The sequence below is a fragment of the Phocoena sinus genome, chromosome 1, assembly GCF_008692025.1.
Source record: "Phocoena sinus isolate mPhoSin1 chromosome 1, mPhoSin1.pri, whole genome shotgun sequence".
In the NCBI taxonomy this organism is placed as follows: domain Eukaryota; kingdom Metazoa; phylum Chordata; class Mammalia; order Artiodactyla; family Phocoenidae; genus Phocoena; species Phocoena sinus.
Genome location: NC_045763.1, coordinates 37,578,945 through 37,604,883, shown reverse-complemented (window position 1 = coordinate 37,604,883; position 25,939 = coordinate 37,578,945). Strand labels below are relative to the sequence as shown.

The window sequence follows — 25,939 nt, the reverse complement described above, 5'->3', positions numbered from 1 at the left end:
ATGATTTCTTTCCTTCTGCTAACTTTGGGTTTTGTTTGTTCTTCTTTCTCTAGTTCCTTTAGGTGTAACATTAGATTGTTTATTGGAGATTTTTCTTGAGGTAGGCTTGTATAGTTATAAACTTCCCTCTTAGAACTGCTTTTGCTGCATCCCATAGGTTTTGGACCGTCGTGTTTTCATTGTCATTTGTCTCTAAGTATTTTTTTTTTTTTTTTTTTTTTGTGGTATGCGGGCCTCTCACTGTTGTGGCCCCTCCCCGTTGCGGAGCACAGGCTCCGGACGTGCAGGCCCAGCGGCCATGACTCACGGGCCCAGCCGCTCCGCGGCATGTGGGATCTTCCCGGACCGGGGCACGAACCTGTGTCCCCTGCATCGGCAGGCGGACTCTCAACCACTGCGCCACCAGGGAAGCCCCCTCTAAGTATTTTTTGATTTCCTCTTTGATTTCTTCAGTGATCTCTTGGTTATTTAGTAACGTATTGTTTAGCCCCCATGTGTTTGTGTTTTTTACGTTTTTTTCCCTGTAACTGATTTCTAATCTCATAGCGTTGTGGTCGGAAAAGATGCTTGATATGATTTCAATTTTCTTAAATTTACTGAGGCTTGATTTGTGACCCAAGATGTGATCTATCCTGGAGAATGTTCTGTGCGCACTTGAGAAGAAATTGTAATCTGCTGTTTTTGGATGGAATGTCCTATAAATACCAATTAAATCTTTCTGGTCTATTGTGTCATTTTAAGCTTCTGTTTCCTTATTTATTTTCATTTTGGATGATCTGTCCATTGGTGTAAGTGAGGTGTTAAAGTCCCCCACTATTATTGTGTTACTGTTGATATCCCCTTTTATAGCTGTGAGCAGTTGCCTTATGTATTAAGGTGCTCCTATGTTGGGTGCATATATATTTATAATTGTTGTATCTTCTTCTTGGATTGATCCCTTGATCATTATGTAGTGTCCTTCCTTGTCACTTGTAACAGTCTTTATTTTAAAGTCTATTTTATCTGACATGAGTATTGCTACTCCAGCTTCCTTTTGGTTTCCATTTGCGTGGAATATCTTTTTCCATCCCCTCACTTTCAGTCTGTATGTGTCCCTAGACCTGAAGTGGGTCTTTTGTAGACAGCATATATATGGGTCTTGTTTTTGTATCCATTCAGCAAGCCTGTGTCTTTTGGTTGGAGCATTTAATCCATTCACGTTTAAGGTAATTATGTATGTGTATGTTCCTATGACCATTTTCTTAATTGTTTTGGGTTTGTTTTTGTATGTTCTTTTCTTCTCTTGTGTTTCCCACGTAGAGAAATTCCTTTAGCATTTGTTGTAGAGCTGGTTTGGTAGTACTGAATTCTCTTAGCTTTTGCTTGCCTGTTAAGCTTTTGATTTCGCCATCGAATCTGAATGAGATCCTTGCCAGGTAGAGTAATCTTGGTTGTAGGTTCTTCCCTTTCCTCCCTTTAAGTATATCATGCCACTCCCTTCTGGCTTGTAGAGTTTCTGCTGAGAAATCAGCTGTTAACCTTATGGGAGTTCCCTGGTATGTTATTTGTCATTTTTCCCTTGCTGCTTTCAATAATTTTTTTTTGTCTTTAATTTTTGCCAATTTGATTACTATGTGTCTCAGTGTGTTTCACCTTGGGTTTATCCTGTATTGGACTCTCTGCACCTCCTGGATTTGGGTGGCTATTTCCTTTCCCATGTTAGGGAAGTTTTCAACTATAATCTCTTCAAATATTTTCTCTGGTCCTTTCTCTCCCTCTTCTCCTTCTGGGACCCCTATAATGCGAATGTTGTTGTGTTTAATGTTGTCCCAGAGGTCTCTTGGGCTGTCTTCATTTCTTTTCATTCTTTTTTCTTTATTCTGTTCCACAGCAGTGAATTCCACCATTCTGTCTTCCAGGTCACTTATCCATTCTTCTGCCTCAGTTATTCTGCTATTGATTCCTTCTAATGTAATTTTCATTTCAGTTATTGTATTGTTCATCTCTGTTTGTTTGTTCTTTAATTCTTCTAGGTCTTTGTTAAACATTTCTTGCATCTTCTCGATTTTTGCCTCCATTCTTTTTCCGAGGTCCTGGATGACCTATCATTATCCTGAATGCTTTTTCTGGAAGGTTGCCTATCTCCACTTCATTTAGTTGTTTTTCTCAGATTTCATCTTGTTCCTTCATCTGGTACATAGCGCTCTGCCTTTTCATCTTGTCTATCTTTCTGTGAATGTGGTTTTTGTTCCACAGGCTGCAGGATTGTAGCTCTTCTTGCTTCTGCTGTGTGCCCTCTGGTGGATGAGGCTATCTCTGAAGTATATGTCTTGAAAACTTAAAATCTAAAGCATCAGATTTGCTCCAGACTGTAATTCAGGACCATGAACTCCTACATCTTGTGACTCACTCACCTTGAACAAGACTCCTATGGTTCCAAGCTTGTTTGCATCAAGCCATGAAAGGGAAAGGAGCATGAATGATATCCAAGGGATGTTTTTATGGGTCTGGCCTGGAACTTGCAGCTATCACTTCAGCACAGATAACATCAGTCACAACGGAACCATACTCCATACCTAACTGCCAGAGAGGTTGGAAAATTTAGTCTAGCTGTGTGCCCAGGAAGAAGAAGTAATGGGTTTGGTGAACAGCTAGCAGTCTCTGCTATAGAGAGAGAAGTTAAAGATGTGTGAGATGGTGTGGGGGTCGGAGGAGGGGATAATAGAAAGAGTGAGCTTTCTGAGAAAGCAAGAGAGATAGAAACTAGGCTCTAGAGCCCATGAGGATAGATTTTTTTTTCCCAGCCAGGAAAAAGGGGTAGGGTGGTCAAGGGTATTTACAAGAGAATGATCACAAAGATAGAACAAGGAGGGTGCTGATGGACAGAATGGAGCAAAACTAATAAAGTTGGAGGTTCTGATAAGGCCAAGAATGGCTTCCATGGGGATTCTTAAATAAATAAGCTGGAATGAGAGGGTCTTGTGATGTTTGCCCTCTCAAAAATGAGATGTTTGAACAAGTTATTTAGGCAGTGATCGGATTCTGATGATGACAAGGTCCATATGTAACCATGGATGTGGGAGGCTGAGATGGAATGGAGAAAATAGTCATTGACAGTGAGGAAGTCAAGGAAACTGAGAGCCCAGGGCATTTGAAGGTTTAGCTGTGTGGGTACTGGTACTACCCAGAAGGGTAATAGGAGTTGTAAATAAGAGGAAGTCTTGAATCATATGCCAAAGTCTTTAGAGGATGGAAAATGATAGTTTTGTGGCGGGGGAGAAGATGGTGGTAAACCTGGATGAGGTGAAACTTCAAAGGCACATAATTTTTCTTTTACAAGAGGGAGAAGTAGTAACGGTCTGGAAGTTGTACATGGTGGTGAGAAGGACATTGATTTCACTTTCCAATTTTCAGTAGATGATCAATTAGAGAGGAAGCTTTGGCAGCAGGCAAGGGTTGGGGAGGGGGAGAGAGAGAGAGAGGGAGAGATGTGGTACTCCCAAGGGGCTACCAGGCTTTAGTTAGGCAGAAGGTAGAGGTTCCAGTCTAAGAAAAACTTGGGAATGTAGGTATCTAAGGGAGTTTATAGGTTTCAGAATGGAAGTTCAAGAAGATACAAAGGAATGATTGGGGAGCAAGACCAGGAAGCAGTGCTGGATCAGTTGAGGGGATATAGAGAATAGGTGAGAAGGAGAGTTCCAAAGGTAGGGTGACCCTTTTGGATCGGATTCGTCCTGAGAATTCCTTGGTGAAAGAAGTACACACCGGTTGAGCATAGCTGGGAGCCTTCTTGTGGTGATTTGGCAATAATACAGTACTGTGACCCCTGCAGCTTCACATGGGGGTGCAGCACGCAGAGGGAGGTTAGACGACTCAGGGCATCTGCCCCCAGGTTCACGTGGAACAGCCACTCAGACCCAGAGCCCAACTCATGGTAGGTCCCTGCCTCTCTCACCACCCTCCTCTCACTTCATTGCTCTCTCTGCTCCAGACACTGCAGCCACCATTTAGGTCCTCCATCCTCGGATGTTCTTCTCTTCTCACAGGAGAACATGCCCTTCTCTCTGCTCTCTCTCTCTCTCTCTCTCTCTCTTTTTTTTTTGGCCTCGTGGCATGGCATGCAGGATCCTAGTTCCCTGACCAGGGATCGAACTCACACTCCCTGCAGTGGAACCACAGAGTCTTAACCACTGGACCACCAGAGAAGTCCCTCTCTGCCCTCTCTTATTCATCCTTCAGATCTTGACTAAAACATCCCTCCTTCAGGACACCCCAGGCTCCCCTATTATTCTCTCTTATTCATCACATTGTGTACTTTTCCTTCACAGAGCTTATCACAGTTGTAATTTTGCAATTTTTTTGTGTGCTCATTAAATTAAACCCTCTCTTCCTCCTCTTGTCTGTAAATTCTACGAGGATCATGTCTGTTTTATACACATGGTATTCTAGTATTTGCACATAATAGGTGTGGTGGTTTTAAAATATGTCCACAAATGCTTTGACACTCCCCTTTCAAGGCAGAAGTCTAATTTTCCTCCTCTTGAATGTGGACCAGACTTAGTGACTTGCTTCTAACAAATAGAATGTGGTAGAAGTGACAGTGTATGACTTCTGAGGTTATAGAAAGAATACGGCTTCATCCTGGTGCTTTCTTGCTCTTGGATCACTTGCTCAGGGAGAGCCAGGGCATGCTGTGAGGTCACTCAAGAAACACTGTGGTAAGGCCCACGTGGAGAGGAACTGAGGTCTCCCACCAATAGTCAGCACCAAGTTATCAGTCATGGGAGGAAGGCACCTTGAAAGTAGATCCTCCAGCCCTGGTCTAGGCTTCAGATAGATGCAGCTCTGACCGGCATCTGACTACAACCTTATGAGAGAATCTAAGACAGAACCACTGCAACAAGTTGCTCCCTATGTGAGATAATATATGATTATTATTGGTTTAAGCATCTAAGTTCTCGGGAAATTTGTAACACAACAATAGATAACTAATATAATAGGTTTTTAATGAATACTTACTGGATGAATGAATCAGCAAATTCATGAACACCTTTGTTGTTTGTTTTCTTTTTTTTTCTGGTTTGGCATCAATCAATAATGACATCAGTAATGATTCTAATTGGTGCCTGAAACTTCCTGTTACATCTTCTCTGCATTTCACTTTGTATATATACTTTTCATCCTTATGAATGGGAGGAAAAAATGCAAACAAGTCAGCAAAAATACTTAAACCTTAAAGACTGCATTTATCTGAGTGATTTCAGTATAAGGAAAGATTAATTATATTTGCTCTTCCATTACACACTACCAAAGATTAGTTGGCATAAAAGTAAAGCAGACAAGGCAAAATTCTTAAGGATCTTCAAATCATGATGAAATTTTGGTCAAGAGAGGTTTTTTAAAAAAAAATCTCTAGGGACTTCCCTGGTGGCACGGTGGTTAAAGACTCTGCACTCCCAATGCAGGGGGCCCAGGTTCGATCCCTGGTCAGGGAACTGGATCCCACGTGCATGCCGCAACTAAGAATTCACATGCCACTACTAAGGAGCCGGTGAACTGCAACTAAGTAGCCAGTGAGCCACAGCTAAGGAGCCCACCTGCTGCAACTAAGACCTGGCACAACCTAATTAATTAATTTTAAAAAATCTCTACTGTAGATTTTTTTACACAGTTTTTATGTCAATAAAGTTGACTTACATGTTACTGTATGCTTTGATCAAATGTTTGCACCTTTTGGGTTTAAAAGGCCAAGTACTTAAGGGTCATTAACCATTGCAACTGTTTTGTTTTTGCCTATGTCAGCAGAACCCCCAGGATCCTTTCAGTCTCACAGAGACAGAGGGAATTTTCAAAGGGAATCTTGACCTAGTAGGATGTAACATTCATTGTTCCCTGTTATAGCCGCAGCACAAAAGCAATGGCTGGCACACAGCAGGCATTGAAAACATATCTGTTGAATAAGTGAATGAGTGAATAAATCTCTTCACTTGTCATAATGATTGAGATGTTACAAGCTGTTTCAGTTGCCTGAGTAGGCAAGAATACACAACTAATAATGCTATCTGGCAAAAAGAGAGGAAGTCTGAATTATGTAGCATCAGTCTGACAAGTGCAGTGAACTACTGTGTTATTGTTTGCTCATATTTACATTTTCTTCACAAAAATATAATTTCTGTTTTACAACTGTGTGGTCGATTAGGGGTGTGGCTAATTCTGTGGACTGGCTCATTCATCATCTGTTCCAGTCTCATTACTGTGTGTCTTCCTGGAAAGAAGAGACTGAAAAGTTTAAAACTACATTTCCCAGACTCCTTCGCTGCTAGGGTTCTGAATGAGACAAAGGTTCCTTCATTCACATGCATTCACCGGGAACCTGAAAATGAACAGTTAAGAGGGAGAGTTTGAGGCATCTGTCTTGCTGGTTCTGATGGTTTAGAGGGAAGCAGTTTGATCTGGACCTGCAAGCAGAGGTGATGGCTCCCTAATTTGGCAGGTAACTTCCTGTTATGGAAGAGGTGGCAGGATTCCAGAGCTAGTGCCTATGGGCGTTACTCCCTGATTCAGCAGGTGAGTCTCCTGTTTTGGTAGGAGCAGCAGCCTCCTTCACAGCCCAGTTCTGCCAGGTGCATTGGAGAACTCACCCATGATGATCAGCCTGGAATCTGTTTCCTTAGCCCATCTAGCAACATTGTAAACCATTTAATACCTTGCACTAAATCTCTTTCTGCCCAAGTGAATAGTTTTCTCTGCCGCTGAACCCTAACCAAAGCAAGGGGCCAAGAATTATTATACAAGTGACAAAATGACGTATTACTATGTGGATCATTAGAATATGGATGTACTTTAATATTTATGAAATACCACATACTCTATTGTCAGGAAGATCCAGTTTCAAACAAAAATATGTGCTCTTGCTCAACATCATTAATCATTAGAGAAATGCAAATCAAAACTACAATGAGATATCATCTCACACCCATCAGAATGGCCATCATCAAAAAATCTACAGACAATAAATGCTGGAGAGGGTGTGGAGAAAAGGGAACACTCTTGCACTGCTGGTGGGAATGTAAATTGATACAGCCACTATGGAGAACAGTATGGAGATTCCTTAAAAACTAAAAATAGAATTACCATACGACCCAGCAATCCCACTACTGGGCATATACCCTGAGAAAACCATAATTCAAAAAGAGTCATGTACCAAAATGTTCATTGCAGCTCTATTTACAATAGCCAGGAGATGGAAGCAACCTAAGTGTCCATCAACAGATGAATGGATAAAGAAGATGTGGCACATATATACAATGGAATATTATTACTCAGCCATAAAAAGAAATGAAATTGAGTTATTTGTAGTGAGATGGATGGACCTAGAGTCTGTCATACAGAGTGAAGTAAGTCAGAAAGAGAAAAACAAATACTGTATGCTAACACATATATATAGAATCTAAGAAAAAAAAAAAAGGTCATAAAGAACCTAGGGGTAAGACAGAAATAAAGACACAGACCTACTAGAGAACGGACTTGAAGATATGGGGAGGGGGAAGGGTAAGCTGTTACAAAGTGAGAGAGTGGCATGGACATATATACATTACCAAATGTAAAATAGATAGCTAGTGGGAAGCAGCCGCATAGCACAGGGAGATCAGCTCAGTGCTTTGTGACCACCTAGAGGGGTGGGATAGGGAGGGTGGGAGGGAGGGAGATGCAAGAAGGAAGAGATATGGGAACATATGTATATGTATAACTGATTCACTTTGTTATGAAGCAGAAACTAACACACCATTGTAAAGCAATTATACTCCAATAAAGATGTTAAAAAAAAATGTGTTCTTGCAACAATCTATACATTGATTTAAAAAAAAATCCTACAAAATTTGAATTCTACTGAAGAACTTTTTTGTTACTTACTAATGCTATTAGGACTGTAGTTTGCATGCTACAGAGTTCTACTGGATTTAAGCAAAAGAAAAATGAATTTATATAATGTCCTCTCCTAGAACCCAAGGGCAAGGATGCAGCTGGACCTCAGGACTGACCTGGAGCCGGTGATTGCAAAGCTATTGAAAACCCAGGAATCCCCTCTCACCAGCTCTCACCATTGTTTCTCTCTGAATATATGCTTCATTCTTTCTCTCTACTAACTTTCTGTGTATTCCAATAAACAAGAATTAAAAAAAAAAAAAGCTCCATCTCCACGTATGTATCCTCCATTTAAGAGAACAGATGGACAGACTAAAACAGGAGTCTCCTAGACCTAATTCTAGAATCTTAAGGAAAGGCTATGAGTAGTCCACTTTAGTCAGGTACCCAGTTCAGCCAAGTTCACAGCTTAAGGAGGCCTTCACCTTGTTTTCCATGTAAAGGGCAGCCCTGGGGCACAACATTCTGTGGAATAGAATGTGAATGATGCCCCTTGGAGCTATGCCACCACCCTGAACCAATCTGCTGGAGTCCGGAGTCAGAGTCCCGTTATGAGAGCCTGGTAGTGGGTGCTCTGCTCCTGGCATCATATAGATTGTGGGGAGGGGGAGGTAGATCTGGAGGAAGGGGAAGTTACCACATAAGAGGGAATTATTGGGCGCTCAGGTGACAAGCTCACTGATGTCCATTACAAGAATGATATGCTGATTTTAACTATATTAGATAAAGGGTAGGTAAACTACAGCCCACAGGCCAAATCCAGTCTGCCCCAGGTTTTTGTAAATACAGTTTTATCGGAACACTATCATGCCTATTTATTTGCATGTTGTCTATGGCTGCTCTTTTTCTGTACTGGCAGAGTTAAGCAGTTGCAGCAGGAATCATACAGTTCACAAAGCTACAATATTTACTGTCTGGCCCCCTACAGAAAAAGTTTGTTCACCCCTGTATTAGACCCCTGCTACTCAAAATGAGGTTCCCCAAGCCAGCAGTCTCAGCATCACCTGGGAGCTTGTCCGACCTTCACTTGGAACTACTGACTCAGAAACTGCTTTTTTATTCCCCATTGAGGCATTTTATTTGCATTGTATGTATTACATCCCTAGAAAAAGAATCCCAAGATTTTCCCTCCCGTGTGTTTTCGTCTCGCTTCTTCGTGGTTCATGCTGCTGGCTAAGGTTGTCAGTATAATGAAACCAAACTGTCTGGATGGGAGCAGGTTATTCTGCCATTTTTCTAGATCTTTGAGGTGTATATCAAACATGGGGCTGATCTCCGCACTTGTGTAACCTGCCTGTGAGGTTCACGACAATTTTCCAAGCCCTGTGATCATCAGTGATTTCAAATTGGCCGATATAACCACGCTTCATCATCACAGCTAGAAACTGGACGATGGCTTTGGAGCACAGCCTAATAAGAACCTAGCATTTGCCTTTCTTTTTGGCATTGTTGATGCTCTTGAGAATATCACGCAGGACATTCATGTGCACCATTATGACGGCACAGAAAGATGGCAGGCAGAACCTGCATTCTAACAAGAGCCCTAGGTGACTTGGAGGCACGTTAAGGTTTGAGAAGCGCTATATTAAACTCCTCAGTGGCACAATCAATATTATTGAAACGTTTGTTTCACACAAGCCCCTTTAACCTGTGGGACATGATGCAATCTCCCAGGCACATTAGACTAGTGTGCCACCATCTCAGGATTCCATTCAGTGAGGGTTTTTGGGACTGTGTCACGGCAGAGTATCATTGCAATCAGCCAGAATCAGTGCAGACAAAGGGATACCTGGCTACGGTTTGTTAGTTACCTACTCATTCATTCACTTATAACAAGTATTTATTGAGGGCACACTCTGTGCCAGGCATTCAAGTACAAATGGTGAACAAATTGGCCCAGTCTCAGCCCTCACAGCTGTGAGGCTTTCACACATCACCTCACTTAATTCTTCCTATAATCTGTGAGGTGGGGACTTCAATCCCCATGAGTACACTGAGGCTCAGAGAGGTTAATGACTTGCTCAAGCTCATGTGACTGGTGAATGGCAGAGCTGAAAATAGAACCTATGTCTATCTGACACCACAGTTTATGCTTTTTCCTATGTGGCACTGCTAGACATGGTTCTAGGAGATTATAATCTAAATTAGGTCTACAGCCAGAGAGCCAGTGTTCTATAGATAAGAAGCAGAGTACTCTTATCTCCCACTTCCCAGATACAGCCAAGGTGATGCTGCAAGATTGGGGAAGGCTGGAAACTAGAGGACCTTCTCTTCAAAGTGGCAGACTTGGCACCTTTATCTGTAAGAAAGACAGATGACTTTGGTTCAATTACTTCTTCCAGACACTTAGAATGAGGGATTCACCTAAGGTCCTAGGGTAGGACAAGAATAGCACTGCCCTGGGGAGAAAAGAGTCAGGGTTAAAGCTTCCTCCTCCAAGAGACTCTCAGGATGAATCCCATTCACTGGTGTCCCCCTGCCTTTCTGACCCTCCTCTAACCTGTTCTATACATCCCCTCCACTGACCCAGCCCTTCTTCCTTGCCTTGCTTCTCCATCATTCCATTGTACCCTCTTGAACTTCCATTCTGAGACCTACAAATATACCTCTCCTATGTCCCTATATCCTCAACTAGAGGAGAGAGATGAGGTAGGGAGAAGGAGGTGAGAGAGGTGGGAGGGACCACAATGGAGAGAGATCTTGGGCTAGGCCCGGGTAGTGAGGGAAGGGACATGAGGTTGAGGAAGTGGCTGGATAGGAGGAGGGGGAGGGAAGTGCAGGAATGACAGGCATGTAGTAGGGTGCCGTCTGCTGGAGCAGGAGGAAGGCAGTGAGAAGCCTGCAGGGATGAGCGAAAAACAACAGCAAGATTATCATCCCATCCCCATCTCAGTAACAGCAACCTTGTGAGATAGGTACTATTACCAACTCTAATTTATAATTGAGGCAACTAATAACTAGATGGATTGGGTAAATGGTTCGAGATCACATGGCTGTAAGTGGTGAAAGCAGATTGAAAACAGAGGCAGGCTGGCTTCAAAATCTGCCATTTTATATCTACCATTTTATATCGTTTCATAAGGGTACCTCACGGAAAGCAGAAAGACGTGTTTCTCTTCAGCTACCTCTGGTCCCGGACTAGCCTGCTTGCTTTCATTTCAAGCAGTGCATTTGCATTTTATTAATAAGCAGAAATTAAAAAACAATTACCTCAGTTTATTGTCACAACCTAAATCAAAGCACCCAGCATAAGCAGTGGTTTTTTTTAAACGAAAACTGTCAAAATTTAAATATCTAAATGTAATAAATTATTGGATTTGTTTTTCTAGCTGATTTCTGGTTCACACTGAAGAATTTATTCTGACACTGTTACAACTTTATGTATCTTGATTTGACCTGTATATAGTTCTCAGTTAAGGGGTAATACAAGGTTTCCTGGGAGGTGATGAGGATTAATCAGATCAAATGTAAGAAGGACTTCCAACCATTCAGCCCATTCAGCAGACATGCAATGAGCAGTTCTGGTGTGCTGTGAGCAAGGAAGACAAGGAAGACCAGGGCATCAGCTCTGAGCTGTTCAAAGTGGGCCAGGCAGACCTGCAATTAGAAAGGCTTCAGGATAGTATGAAGAAGCCTCCAGGAGTTGGAGCAAAGCAGGTGGAAGGAGGGAGCACAAACTGTGCCTGGGCTTGAGGGAAGGCTTTGCTGATGCTGCACAAGGAAGACCCTCTGTCTTAGTCTGTGCTCCCCTAAGTAGCCCCGGAGAAAGCACAAGGAGCTTATTTGAGGGTAATCCCAAGAAGTATGGTGAAGGGGTAGGAAAGTGAGACAGAAAAGGTAAGAAAGCCAATAAAATGTTCATTCACAAGATGGTTACAGCTATGGGAAACTAGGGCTCCATCCTGCTGGGTGCCCTTGGAGGGAATGTGTAGAATGTACCTCCAAATTGTCCCAACAAAGGATGAGGAAGCTGGGGTATTTTCCACCAACGGCCACCCCGCATTGGTTGAGGATTGCTCCTGAGGGTGCTAATTCCCTATCACCTCAGCCTGCTCCCCACATGGGCTGAGTCCTCCTGCAACAAGATAAAGCCTTCAGGCCTAGAGATGCCGGTGTGTGTAGCATAAGGCATCCATAGTCTTCAGAAGCTGCAGGTGCCTCTGGGCTGAGCCAAGGGCACATAGATGGAGCACCAATACCTTTGGTTACACCCTCAATTAATGTTTGTTTGTTTGTAACATCTTTATTGGAGTATAATTGCTTTACAATGGTGTGTTAGTTTCTACTTTATAACAAAGTGAATCAGCTATACATATACATATGTTCCCATATCTCTTCCCTCTTGCATCTCCCTCCCACCCTCCCTATCCCACCCCTCTAGGTGGTCACAAAGCACCAAGCTGATCTCCCTGTGCTATGCGGCTGCTTCCCACTAGCTAGCTATTTTACATTTGGTTGTGTATATATGTCTATGCTACTCTCTCAGTTCGTCCCAGCTTCCCCTTCCCTCTCCCCGTGTCCCCAAGTCCATTCTCTACATCTGCATCTCTATTCCTGTCCTGCCCCTAGGTTCATCAGTACCCTTTTTTTTTTTTTAGATTCCATATATATGTGTTAGCATACAGTATTTGTTTTTCTCTTTCTGACTTACTTCAATCTATATGACAGGCTCTAGGTCAATCCAGCTCACTACAAATAACTCAATTTAGTTTCCTTTTATGGCTGAGTAATATTCCATTGTGTGTATGTGCCACATCTTCCTTATCCATTCATCTGTCGACAGACACTTAGGTTGCTTCCATGTGCTGGCTATTGTAAATAGAGCTGCAATGAATCCTGTGGTACATGACTCTTTTTGAATTATGGTTTTCTCAGGGTATATGCCCAGTAGTGGGATTGCTGGGTCATATGGTAGTTTTATTTTTAGTTTTCTAAGGAACCTCCATACTGTTCTCCATAGTGGCTGTATCAATGTACATTCCCACCAACAGTGCAAGAGTGTTCCCTTTTCTCTACACCGTCTCCAGCATTTACTGTTTGTAGATTATTTGATGATGGCCATTCTGACCGGTGTGAGGTGATACCTCACTGTAGTTTTGATTTGCATTTCTATAATCATTAGTGATGTTTAGCATCCTTTCATGTGTTTGTTGGCAATCTGTATATCTTCTTGGGAGAAATATCTATTTAGGTCTTCTGCCCATTTTTGGATTTGATTGTATGTTTTTTTGATATTGAGCTGCATGAGCTGCTTGTAAATTTTGGAGATTAATCCTTTTTCAGTTGCTTCATTTGCAAATATTTTCTCCCATTCTGAGGGTTGTCTTTTCATCTTGTTTATGGTTTCCTTTGCTGTGCAAAAGCTTTGAAGTTTCATTAGGTCCCATTTGTTTATTTTTGTTTTTATTTCCATTTCTCTAGGAGGTGGGTCAAAAAGGATCTTCCTTGTCACAAAGAAAGAAAACTACAGGCCAATATCACTGATGAACATACATGCAAAAATCCTCAACAAAATGCTAGCAAACAGAATCCAACAGCACATTAAACGGATCATACACCATGATCAAGTGGGGTTTATTCCAGGAATGCAAGGATTCTTCAATATATGCAAATCAATCAATGTGATACACCATATTAACAAATTGAAGGAGAAAAACCATATGATCATCTTAATAGATGCAGAAAAAGCTTTTGACAAAATTCAACACCCATTTATGATAAAAACCATGCAGAAGGTAGGCAAAGAGGGAACTTTCCTCAACATAATAAAGGCCATATATGACAAACCCACAGCCAACATCGTCCTCAATGGTGAAAAACTGAAACCATTTCCACTAAGATCAGGAACAAGACAAGGAAGCCCACTCTCACCACTATTATTCAACATAGTTTGGGGAGTTTTAGCCACAGCAATCAGAGAAGAAAAGGAAATAAAAGGAATCCAAATCAGAAAAGAAGAAGTAAAGCTGTCACTATTTGCAGATGACATGATACTATACATAGAGAATCCTAAAGATGCTACCAGAAAACTACTAGAGCTAATCAATGAATTTGGTAAAGTAGCAGGATACAAAATTAGTGCACAGAAATCTCTTGCATTCCTATACACTAATGATGAAAAATCAAAAGTGAAATTAAGAAAACACTCACATTTACCATTGCAACAAAAAGAATAAAATATCTAGGAATAAACCTACCTAAGGAGACAAAAGACCTGTATGCAGAAAATTATAAGACACTGATGAAAGAAATTAAAGATGATACAAATAGATGGAGAGGTATACTATGCTCTTGGATTGGAAGAACCAACATTGTGAAAATGACTATACTATTCAAAGCAATCTACAGATTCAATGCAATCCCTATCAAACTACCAAAGGCATTTTTCACAGAACTAGAACAAAAAATTTCACAATTTGTATGGAAACACAAAAGACCCCGAATAGCCAAAGCAATCCTGAGAATGAAAAATGGAGCTGGAGGAATCAGGCTCCCTAACTTCAGACTATACTACAAAGCTACAGTAATCAAGGCAGTATGGTACTGGCACAAAAACAGAAATATAGCTCAATGCAACAGGATAGAAAGCCCAGAGATAAACCCACGCACATATGGTCACCTTATCTTTGATAAAGGAGGCAAGAATATACAGTGAGAAAAGACAGCCTCTTCAATAAGTGGTGCTGAGAAAACTGGACAGCTACATGTAAAAGAATGAAATTAAAACACTCCCTAACACCATACACAAAAATAAACTCAAAATGGATTAAAGACCTAAATGTAAGGCCAGACACTATCAGACTCTTAGATGAAAACATAGGCAGAACACTCTATGACATAAATCATAGCAAGATCCTTTTTGACCCACCTCCTAGAGAAATGGAAATTAAAACAAAAATAAACAAATGGGACCTAATGAACCTTAAAAGCTTTTGCACAGCAAAGGAAACCATAAATAAGACCAAAAGACAACCCTCAGAATGGGAGAAAATAATTGCAAATGAAGCAACTGACAAAGGATTAATCTCCAAAATTTACAAGCAGCCCATGCAGCTCAATAAGAAAAAAACAAACAACCCAATCCATAAATGGGACAAAGACCTAAATAGACATTTTTCCAAAGAAGATATACACATTGTCAACAAACACATGAAAGAATGCTCAACATCATTAATCATTAGAGAAATGCAAATCAAAACTACAGTGAGATATCATCTCACACCGGTCAGAATGGCCATCATCCAAAAATCTACAAACAAGAAATGCTGGGGCTTCTCTGGTGGCGCAGTGGTTGAGAGTCCGCCTGCCGACGCAGGGGACGCGGGTTCGTGCCCCGGTCCGGGAAGATCCCACATGCTGCAAAGCGGCTGGGCCCGTGAGCTATGGCTGCTGAGCCTGCGCGTCCGGAGCCTGTGCTCCGCAACGGGAGAGGCCACAACAGTGAGAGGCCCGCGTACCACCAAAAAAAAAAAAAAAGAAATGCTGGAGAGGGTGTGGAGAAAAGGGAACCCTCTTGCACTGTTGGTGGGAATGTACATTGATACAGCCACTATGGAGAACAGTATGGAGGTTCCTTAGAAAACTAAAAATAAAACTACCATATGACCCAGCAATCCCACTACTGGGCATACACCCTGAGAAAACCATAATTCAAAAAGAGTCATGTACCAAAATGTTCATTGCAGCTCTATTTACAATAACCAGGAGAGGGAAGCAGCCTAAGTGTCCATCAACAGATGAATGGATAAAGGAGAAGTGGCACATATATACAATGGAATATTACTCAGCCATAAAAAGAAACGAAATTGAGTTATTTGTAGTGAGGTGGATGGACCTAGAGTCTATCATGCAGAGTGAAGTAAGTCAGAAAGAGAAAAACAAATACCGTATGCTCACACATATATATGGAATCTAAGAAGAAAAAAAAAAAGGTCATGAAGAACCTAGGGGTAAGATGGGAATAAAGACACAGACCTACTAGAGAATGGACTTGAAGATGTGGGGAGGGGGAAGGGTAAGTTGTGACAAAGTGAGAGGGGGCATGGACATATATACATTACCAAATGTAAAATAGATAGCTAGTGGGAAGCAGCCGCATAGCACAGGGAGATCAGCTCGGTGGTTTGTGACCACCTAGAGGGGTGGGATAGGGAGGGTGGGAGGGAGCGAGATGCAAGAGGGAAGAGATATGGGAACCTATGTACATGTATAACTGATTCAGTTTGTTATAAAGCAGAAGCTAACACACCATTGTAAAGCAATTATACTCCAATAAAGATGTTAAAAAAAAAAGAATAGGATCTTGCTGTGATTTATGTCATAGAGTGTTCTGCCTATGTTTTCCTCTAATCAATTAACATTTGAATGAATGAATAACTGAATCAGAAAATGGAGTTGACATTTGAGCTGGGTCAAGGAATGGAAGCTGAGTGCAGTGGGGCCAGAGTGGGAAGGTAGGACAGACTGCTATAATGGAAAGACATGTTTTAAGTTCAGATGAACATGGATTTAAATCTCAGCTTTACCGTTTCCTGAGTGACCTGGAATATTACATTTAAACTCAACTTTCTCATTTGTAAAATGAGAATAACAATATCTACTTCATAAGTCTGTTGTCAGGATTAAATACAATAGTATCTGTAAAGTTACTGGCACATGGTAGGTGTTCTATACATAGTGGCCAGGATTGCAATAAGTTGTCACAAAATGGCAGCTACAATTGTTAATCCCTGGGAGCAGGACTGATGCAAGCAAATATTTAGTTCAGGGAGCAAGTGAGCTATGTCTTGGGCATAGTGACCTGTTTAGCTTGGCTAGAGGCTGGAAATACAGGTTGAGGCCTTGCATGTCTTTTTTTTTTTTTTTTTTTTTTCATCTTTATTGGAGTATAATTGGTTTACAATGGTGTGTTAGTTTCTGCTTTATAACAAAGTGAATCAGTTATACATATACATATGTTCCCATATCCCCTCCCTCTTGCATCTCCCTCCCTCCCACCCTCCCTATCCCACCCCTCTAGGTGGTCACAAACCACCAAGCTGACCTCCCTGTGCTATGTGGCTGCTTCCCACTAGTTATCTATTTTACGTTTGGTAGTGTGTATATGTCCATGCCACTCTCTCGCTTTGTCACAGCTTACCCTTGCACGGCTTTAAGACTCAGCTCAAATGGTACCTCCCCTTCACTTCTCACCACTGCATTCAGCCTTTGCTCCCACCTCCTATTAACACTGCTCTTACTAAGGCCAACTACACCAATTTAACAGTCTATTTCAAAAGGTCCTTTCTTCCCAACTTTAACAAATTATGAAATATCACTGCATGCAAAAGACAATAGAAAATAAAATAATGCTTCTCCATGTGTTCCACTATCCAGTTAAAGAAGTGAATTATTACAATATGTGAAGCCCTCCTGTATCCCTTTTTTCCTCCAATCTTCCTGCTCTTTTCCGGAGGTAACCAAATTCCTGAGTGGATTTAGTATTTAATATTCACGTGTATATTTTTATAATCTTACTACATAAGTATACCAAAGTAATGTATGGTATTATTTTACATATATTCAAACTTTATGTAAGTGGTATCATACTATACTTATCCTTCTGCGACTTTTTTCATTCAACATTCTAGGTTTGAGATTTATCTACATTGGTGTACATCCTCTGCTTTAGTCATTTTACTGCTGTGTAGCATCATTCTAAATGTAACTAGGGACTTACCCGGTGGTCCAGTGGTCAAGAATCCACCTTCCAATGCAGGGGACGTGGGTTCAATCCTTGGTTGGGGAAATAAGATCCCACATACCATGGGGCAACTAAGCCCACATGCCACAGCTACTGAGCCCACGCGCCTCAAGTAGAGAGCCCACGTGCTGTAAACTTCAGAGCCCATGCACCACAACTTAGGGAGAGAAAACCCACATGCCACAACTAGAGAGTAGCCCTGCGCATGGCAACGGAAGGTCCTGACGCAACAAAGATCCCGTGTGCTGCAAGTAAGACCCGACACAGCCAAAAATAAATAAAAAAGGTAAAAAAAAATACAAATGTAACTAATACTTTGAACAAGCACAACATTTAGGAGGTCACGTTAAAGCAGCTTTATTTTTGTTTTCCACTGACCCCTTAAATTTATTCTACAGAGTTACTTCTTCCCTTGCTCCTAGATAAAATTTAGGGTGGGCCCCCTAACTTTTCTGATCACACTTGGGTAGTGAAAAGTGTCCTGGTCCCTTTAGTTACAAAACACAGCCTCAGAAGGCATTTGAATCTGTGTCATGCGGTGCTTTGGTGAGTTCTTTGGAGACTCACCTGCCCATAATGGAGATCTCTCACTGGCATTTCTCTGATGTGGGCAAAAACACCTTTCTCAAATCTGGACAGCCGCATGTAAATCAATGAAGTTAGAACACTCCCTCACACCAAAAATAAACTCAAAATGGCTGAAAGACTTAAACATAAGACATGACACCGTAAAACTCCTAGAAGAGAACATAAGTAATACATTCTCTGACATAAATCACAGCAATGTTTTCTTAGGTCGGTCTCCCAAGGCAATAGAAATAAAAGCAAAAATAAACAAATGGGACCTAATCAAACTTATAAGCTTTTGCACAGCAAAGGAAACCATAAACAAAATGAAAAGACAACCTACAGAATGGGAGAAAATGTTTGCAAATGATGCAACTGACAAGGGCTTAATTTCCAAAATATATAAACAGCTCATACAACTCAATAACAGAAAAACAAACAGCCCAATCAAAAAATGGGCAGAAGACCTAAATAGACATTTCTCCAAAGACATACAGATGGCCCATGGGCACATGAAAAGATGTTCAACACTGCTAATTAGAGAAATGCAAATCAAAACTACAATGAGGTACCATTTCACACCGGTCAGGATGGTCATAATTTAAAATGTCTACAAATAATAAATGTTGGAGAGGGTGTGGAGAAAAGGGAACCCTCCTACACTGTTGGTGGGAATGTAAGTTGGTACAGTCACTATGAAAAACAATATGAAGATTCCTTAAAAAACTAAAAATAGAGTTGCCATACGATCCAGCAATCCCACTCCTGGAGAAAATATATATCTGGAGAAAAGTATAATTCAAAAAGATATGTGCACCCCAATGTTCATAGCAGCACTATTTACAACAGCCAAGACATGGAAGCAACCTAAATGTCCATTGACAGATGAATGGTTAAAGAAGATGTGGTATATATACAATGGAATATTACTCAGCCATAAAAAAGAATGAAATAATGCCATCTGCAGCAACATGGATGGACCTAGAGATTATCATACTAAGTGAAGTAAGTCAGACAGAGAAAGACAAATGCCATATGATATTACTTATATGTGGAATCTAAAATATGCTACAAATGAACTTATTTACAAAATAGAAACAGACTCACAGACATAGAAAACAAACTTATGGTTACCAAAGGGGAAAGGGGGTTGAGGGGGATAAATTAGGAGTTTGGGATTAGCAGATACAAAGTACTATATATAAAACAGATGAACAAGGTCCTACTGTATAGCACAGGGAACTATAGTCAATATTCTGTAATAAGCCATAATGGAAAAGAATATGAAAAAGTATGGCTCACACGTGCATTCTTTGCCCAGACCAACTCCTAGAGCACAGGTCCATTCTAACATGATTTCCATACCTCTCCTCTTTCCATCTCCAATTCCCAAGCCTTTTGTTACCCTCAATGTGGTACAAAGTAAAGAATTAGGACTGGTTTTCAAAAATCTTTTTGACAAGCCCTGCATGGTGATTCTGCATTTCACTTTGGAATGAGACTAAAACAGTTCAATTTTAACATCTGTCACATATTTGATAAAGATACTATATTTATCCAGTCTCCTGATTATCATTTAAATCATTTGCAATGTTCTACTGTCATGAATAATGCATCAAGGAATAGTTCTGACTTCTTTTATTCATATCTCACATGTACATATACATGCAATTTTATTTTGCATATATATCTAAGAGTATAGTTGCTTGACCAGAGGTATGTATATCTTAACTTTTACTAGATATTGTCAGATTGTTCTTCTAGATGGTTTTATGAGTTTTTACTCTCTAGAGCAATGTATGAGAGTTCCAATTTCTCCACATCTCCAAAACTTGCTCTTGCTAGACTTTTAGATTTTAGTCAATTTGATGATGATGAGGTTTAGGGCAGGCCACCCCCAAATATGCCACTTTGGCATAATGATTATTTTAAATTAAATTGAATTACTTAAGAAACAGCTGATGCAAAAAGGACCTTCTGGGGGACTTCCCCGGTGGTCCAGTTAAGACTCTGTGCTCCCATTGTGGGGGGCCCAGGTTCGGTCCCTGGTCAGGGAACTAAGATCCCACATACTGCAACTAGAGAGCCCACACACTGCAGCTAGAGAAGCCCACGCACCACAATGAAGACCCAGTGCAGCCAAAATAAATAAATAAATAAAAAACAAGGACACTCTGACCCTCCTTTGTATCCCTACAAATAGAAAGTAAATCTCCCAGGTGAAAGGTACCCACCCTGTACCAGGAGGTAGAGAGAAATCCTCATCATCAGCGATAGAGAATTTAGAGCCAAGAAGGCTGTATAAACAAAGCTTGTTACTTCTTTACTAAATTACTACCCCAAGACCAAACTTCTTTGTCTTGTCAATTCTTCACAAATTTATTTTTTTTCTGTTTGTTTGTTTTTGTTTTTTGTGTAAAAGGTATAAAATTTGCCTTCTTTGGTCATGTCTTTCGGTCCTATACTTATGAGACCTCTGTATATAAAAAATTAATTTTTTTCTCTGGTTAACTTGTCTTGTGTCAATTTAATTATTAGACCACTCAAAAGAACCAAGAGGAGTAGGGGGAAATTTTCCCCTCCCTGACAATGGTATGTTAACATATTTCACTCTTGTTTTAATTTTCAGATTTATTCATCATTTATTTTGTGGTTAGAACTTTTGGAGTCTTGTTTAAGAACTCTTACTGTACCCTGAGGTCAAAAATATTCTAGATTGACCCCCTTTTTTTTTTTTTTTTTTTGCTGCATTGGGTTTTCGTTGCTGCGCGGGCTTTCTCTAGTTGCGGCGAGCAGGGGCTACTCTTCACTGAGGTGCACGGGCTTCTCATTGCGGTGGCTTCTCTTGTTGCAGAGCAGGGCTCTAGGTGCGGGGGCTTCAGTAGTTGCAGTGCATGGGCTCAGTAGTTGTGGCATACGGGCTTAGTTGCTCTGCAGCATGTGGGATCTTCCTGGCCCAGGGATCTAACCCATGTCCCCTGCATTGGTGGTCAGATTCTTAACCACTGTGCCACCTGGGAAGTCCCCAAAAAATTCTCCCATAGTTTCCTCTCAAACGTTTATATACTTTTTTTTCGTATCAAGTCTGATCTACCTAACATTGATAAGGATCTACTTTCCCCGCATATGGGTAACTAATTGCTCCCAAAATATTTGTTGAATAATCCATCATTTTCCCCACTGATTTTTTTTTTTTTTTTTTTTTTTTTTTTTGCGGTACGTGGGCCTCTTGCTGCCGTGGCCTCTCCCGTTGCGGAGCACAGGCTCCGGACGTGCAGGCCCGGCGGCCATGGCTCACGGGCCCAGCCTCTCCGCGGCATGTGGGATCCTCCCGGACCGGGGCACGAACCCGTGTCCCCTGCATCGGCAGGCGGACTCTCAACCACTGCGCCACCAGGGAAGCCCTTCCCCACTGATTTTTAAGGCCACCTTGCTATATATTAAGTTTCCATTTAGGTGTTGGTCTTTTTCTGGGCTTTTTATTCTATTTCCTTGTGGACATTTAAGTCCTTACCTTACTAGACTTCTTGGCATTGGATCCTACTGACACTCTCCTAAACATTACTCTCCTGACCTCAGTAATGGTTCTTGTCTTTTTTCCTTTCTCTAATTGCCATGTACATGTTGGTTTTCCCCAGGGGCAATTCTCTGTTCATGGCTTTTCTCACTCTACACCCATGGAGAAAAATCTTTTTTGCCTAAAAGCTAATTCAAGGAAAACATGTTTACTGACTACATTTAAAAACTACACTTTTTGTTTTGCAATAGTTTTAGATTTGCAGAAAATTTACAAGGATTGTACAGAGACTTTTTGTAGACCTTCACCCAGTTTCCCCTACTGTTAACATCCTATGTCACCATGGTGCATTTTTTACAACGAACTAACCAACATTGGTACATTACTATTAACTAAAACACTTTATTTGGCTTTCACCTACTTTCCCCCAAAGCCCTTTTTATGTTCCATGATCCCATCCAGGATATTACATTACATTTAGTCATCATGTCCCCCTAACCTATTCTGGCCTGTGGCAGTTGCTCATACTTTCCTGTCCTTGATAACTTTGACAGTTTTGAGAAGCACTGGCCAGGTTTTCTTGCAGAATGTCTCTCAGTTTGGGTTTGCCTGATGTTTTCTCATGGTTAGAGTGTAGTCATAGGTTTTGGGGAGAAAGACCACAGAGGTGAAGTGCCATTCTCATCACATCATATCAAGGGTACCTGTTTTTAACATGACTTATCACTGATGATGTTAATCTTGATTGCCTAGCTGTGTCAGTGTTTGACAGGTTTCTTCACTGTAAAATTGTACCCCAGCCTCTACCTCCATCACCCCTTTCTAAGTGCATTTTAAAAACTCAAATGGAATGAAAAATGAAATAAATCTTCATTCAATACCATGGAGAAAAAAATTATCATTATTTAGGTTACTCACTTTATTGACCAGAAGATTGTCACAAAGAAATTGACATTCCTTTTTATCCATTAATATTTTAATGTCTGGGCATATTTGATTTATCATTTATCCTGCTTTTAACTGTACCTATATGCTGATGACTCACAAATCTTTCCCAGAGGGCTTCCCTGGTGGCGCAGTGGTTGAGAGTCCGCCTGCCAATGCAGGGGACGCGGGTTCGTGCCCCGGTCCGGGAGGATCCCACGTGCCGCGGAGCGGCTGGGCCCGTGAGCCATGGCCGCTGAGCCTGCGCGTCCGGAGCCTGTGCTCCGCAGCGGGAGAGGCCACAACAGTGAGACGCCCACGTACTGCAAAAAAAAAAAAAAAAAAAAAAAAAAAAAAAAAATCTTTCCCAGCCTTGACCTCTCCCCAGATCTGCCACTTCATGTATTCAAGTTCCTGCTAACTATTTCCCCTCTGATGTCTCAGAGACACTTCAAACTCAATATACCCCAAACTGAATTTTCATATCCCCTCCATTACTCTCCCGTCTTCTCCTTCAATGTTCTCTTGCTCAGTAAATGGCACCAAGTCTAACCATTTGCCCAAGCCATAAATCCACCCTCCACCTCATAGGCTGAGTGACTTTTCTAAAACACAAACCTGTCTATAGCACCACCTCCTTGGTTATAATATTTAATCCCATTCTAGGCTTCTGTTTCCCTCTTTGGTCTCATCTCTTAGCACTCCCGGTCTGTCCTTTACCCTCCACGAATAACAAAAGGCATGTGGTTCTTTGCACAGGTCCTGAGGTTTTGTGCCTCTGTGTTTTTATTCAGGCTGTTACCCTGCCTGGATGAGTTCCCTCCTCCACCTCTGCCCTATATCTTCTTATCCTTCAAGACTCAGCCTAGCCATTTCCTCTTTGTAAGCCTCAAGGCTTCTTACCCCATTCAGTCTCTTCCACTAGACTGTGACTCCTGAAGGTGGGGACCATATGTGATTCATCTTTGTACCCGCCTCCCTCTCAGCTCAGCATAGGGCCTGCCAGTCAGACTGAAGTCGCTCAGAAAATGTTTGTGACCAAGCCGGTCTTCCATTGTGCTCTCGGGACACTTAGAACAGTCATTACCTCCTACCGTAATTATTAGTCAAAATGCCTGGCGTGCCACTGGAGGGGAGCTCCAGGAAGACAGGCTGAGTCTGATTCATCCTAAAGGCCCAGTGCATGGAATGCTTAATAAGTGTCTCTTGGATGAATGCTTAGAGTAGGAACATTAAAAATTGAATTGCTATGACTCTTCAACAAAACTTCAGCCAAACCATACTAGGGAATTTTTCTTTGTCAGGAAGGCATTACCCAATCCACTTAAGTACATAAGAAATACATAGCTAAACATGGTGTGAAAATGGCTAAATAGGTAATGTGAGCATCACTGGGCAAAAAAATTTAAAGCTAAATTATTTCTCATAAAAGTAACATTACAAAATAGGCATCAGGGCTTCCCTGGTGGCGCAGTGGTTGAGAGTCCGCCTGCCAATGCAGGGGACACAGGTTTGTGCCCCGGTCCAGGAAGATCCCACGTGCCGCGGAGCGGCTGGGCCCGTGAGCCATGGCCGCTGAGCCTGCGCGTCCGGAGCCTGTGCTCCGCAACGGGAGGGGCACAACAGTGAGAGGTCCGCGTATGGAAAAAAAAAACAAAAACAGAAACAAAATAGGCATCAATTTCCTTTCGCCAGCTACAGTAATCCACAATAAGGTAGAATTAATCTATGCCTAAAACATTACTGTTCAGAAAAAGTAAAAAGGTAATTGAAAAGTTGCAAAATTCAGCAACTGGAATCAGGAGTGCTCCAAGAATTAGATCTAAAGGCGACTGAGAATCCAGCACTCGGAAAAGGAGAGCCTGGGCATGAATGGGAGGAGATGAGGGTAGGGGTGATGTAAGACTAAGTAGAAGAAAGTTTGGCAATCAGGACAGGAAGGAAATAGTTTGACGGTGGAAAGTGCCTGGCAAGTAAAATGAGAACCTGGCAAGGGCAGGACAGGTGACAAATCAATTACAACAGATCTTGCCTGCCATTGTCTGGGCTTCGGAAATAAGTTGATGAGGTTTGGATTTAATAAATATTAAAATTCTAAGAACACTTAAGAACTGCTGAGGGAGGCTGTGGAACAATCATCATATGAGTAGATTTCTAAGCCTAGACTAGAACCCATCTATTATGGATGGTTTGAGACCAACACATCCATCCTGCTACCACAGAGAGAATTTAATGACCCTGCAGGCCTTCTTTTCAAACTTCTGAAAGGCTGGGGTGGGCAGGGAGGAAGGTTAAATGGTGCTAACTTTCATTCTTCTGTTTTATCATGGATTCCCTGCTATGATTATTGTATTAATTCAGGTACAACTGACAAGCATTTTCTCTCTAAACAAAAGAAGAGATTTTTTTTTTGACGAATCCTTTCCAATTTTATTTTTACTTATTTATTTTTAATTTTTATTTTATATTGGAGTATAGTTGATTCATGATGTTGTGTTAGTTTCATGTGTACAGCAAAGTTATACATATACATATATCTATTCTTTCTCAGATTCTTTTCCTATATGGGTAATTACAGAACATTGAGTAGAGTTCCCTGTGATATACAGTAGGTCCTTGTTGATTATCTATTTTATATATAGTAGTGTGTATATGTTAATCCCAAACTCTTAATTTATCCCTCCCCCTGACCTTTCCCCTTTGGTAACCATAAGTTTCTTTTCGAAGTCTGTGAGTCTGTTTCTGTTTTATAAGTAAGATCATTTGTGTCATTCTTTGGATTCCACATATAAGTGATATCATATGATATTCGTCTTTCTCTGTCTGACTTCACTTAGTATGATAATCTCTAGGTGCATCCATGTTGCTGCAAATGGCATTATTTCTTTTTTTTTATGGTTGAGTAATATTCCACTGTATATATGTAACACATCTTTTTTTTTTTTTTTGCAGTACACGGGCCTCTCACTGCTGTGGCCTATTCCATTGTGGAGCACAGGCTCTGGACGCGCAGGCTCAGCAGCCATGACTCACGGCCCCAGCTGCTCTGTGGCATGTGGGATCTTCCCGGACTGGGGCATGAACCTGTGTCCCCTGCATCAGCAGGTGGACTCTCAACTACTGCGCCACCAGGGAAGCCCTTTTTTTTAAAAAAAAACATCTTTATTGGAGTATAATTGCTTTACAATGGTGTGTTAGTTTCTGCTTTATAGCAAAGTGAATCAGTTATACATATGTCCCCATATCTCTTCCCTCTTGCATCTCCCTCCCTCCCACCCTCCCTA

General features: G+C 41.3%; 1 long non-coding RNA gene and 1 pseudogene across 1 annotated transcript in view; one reads left to right on the top strand and one right to left on the bottom strand.

Moving 5' to 3' along the window:
- The window catches only part of LOC116745737, a 37,813-nt gene extending 29,659 nt beyond the window's left edge, over positions 1-8,154 (top strand). The window contains exon 3 of the long non-coding RNA XR_004347596.1: positions 7,983-8,154. This is a non-coding gene — a long non-coding RNA (uncharacterized LOC116745737). The remainder of the gene's footprint in view (positions 1-7,982) is intronic.
- An 853-nt stretch (positions 8,155-9,007) lies between these two features.
- On the bottom strand, positions 9,008-9,398 carry LOC116762388 (annotated as a pseudogene).
- Positions 9,399-25,939: the final 16,541 nt, after the last annotated feature.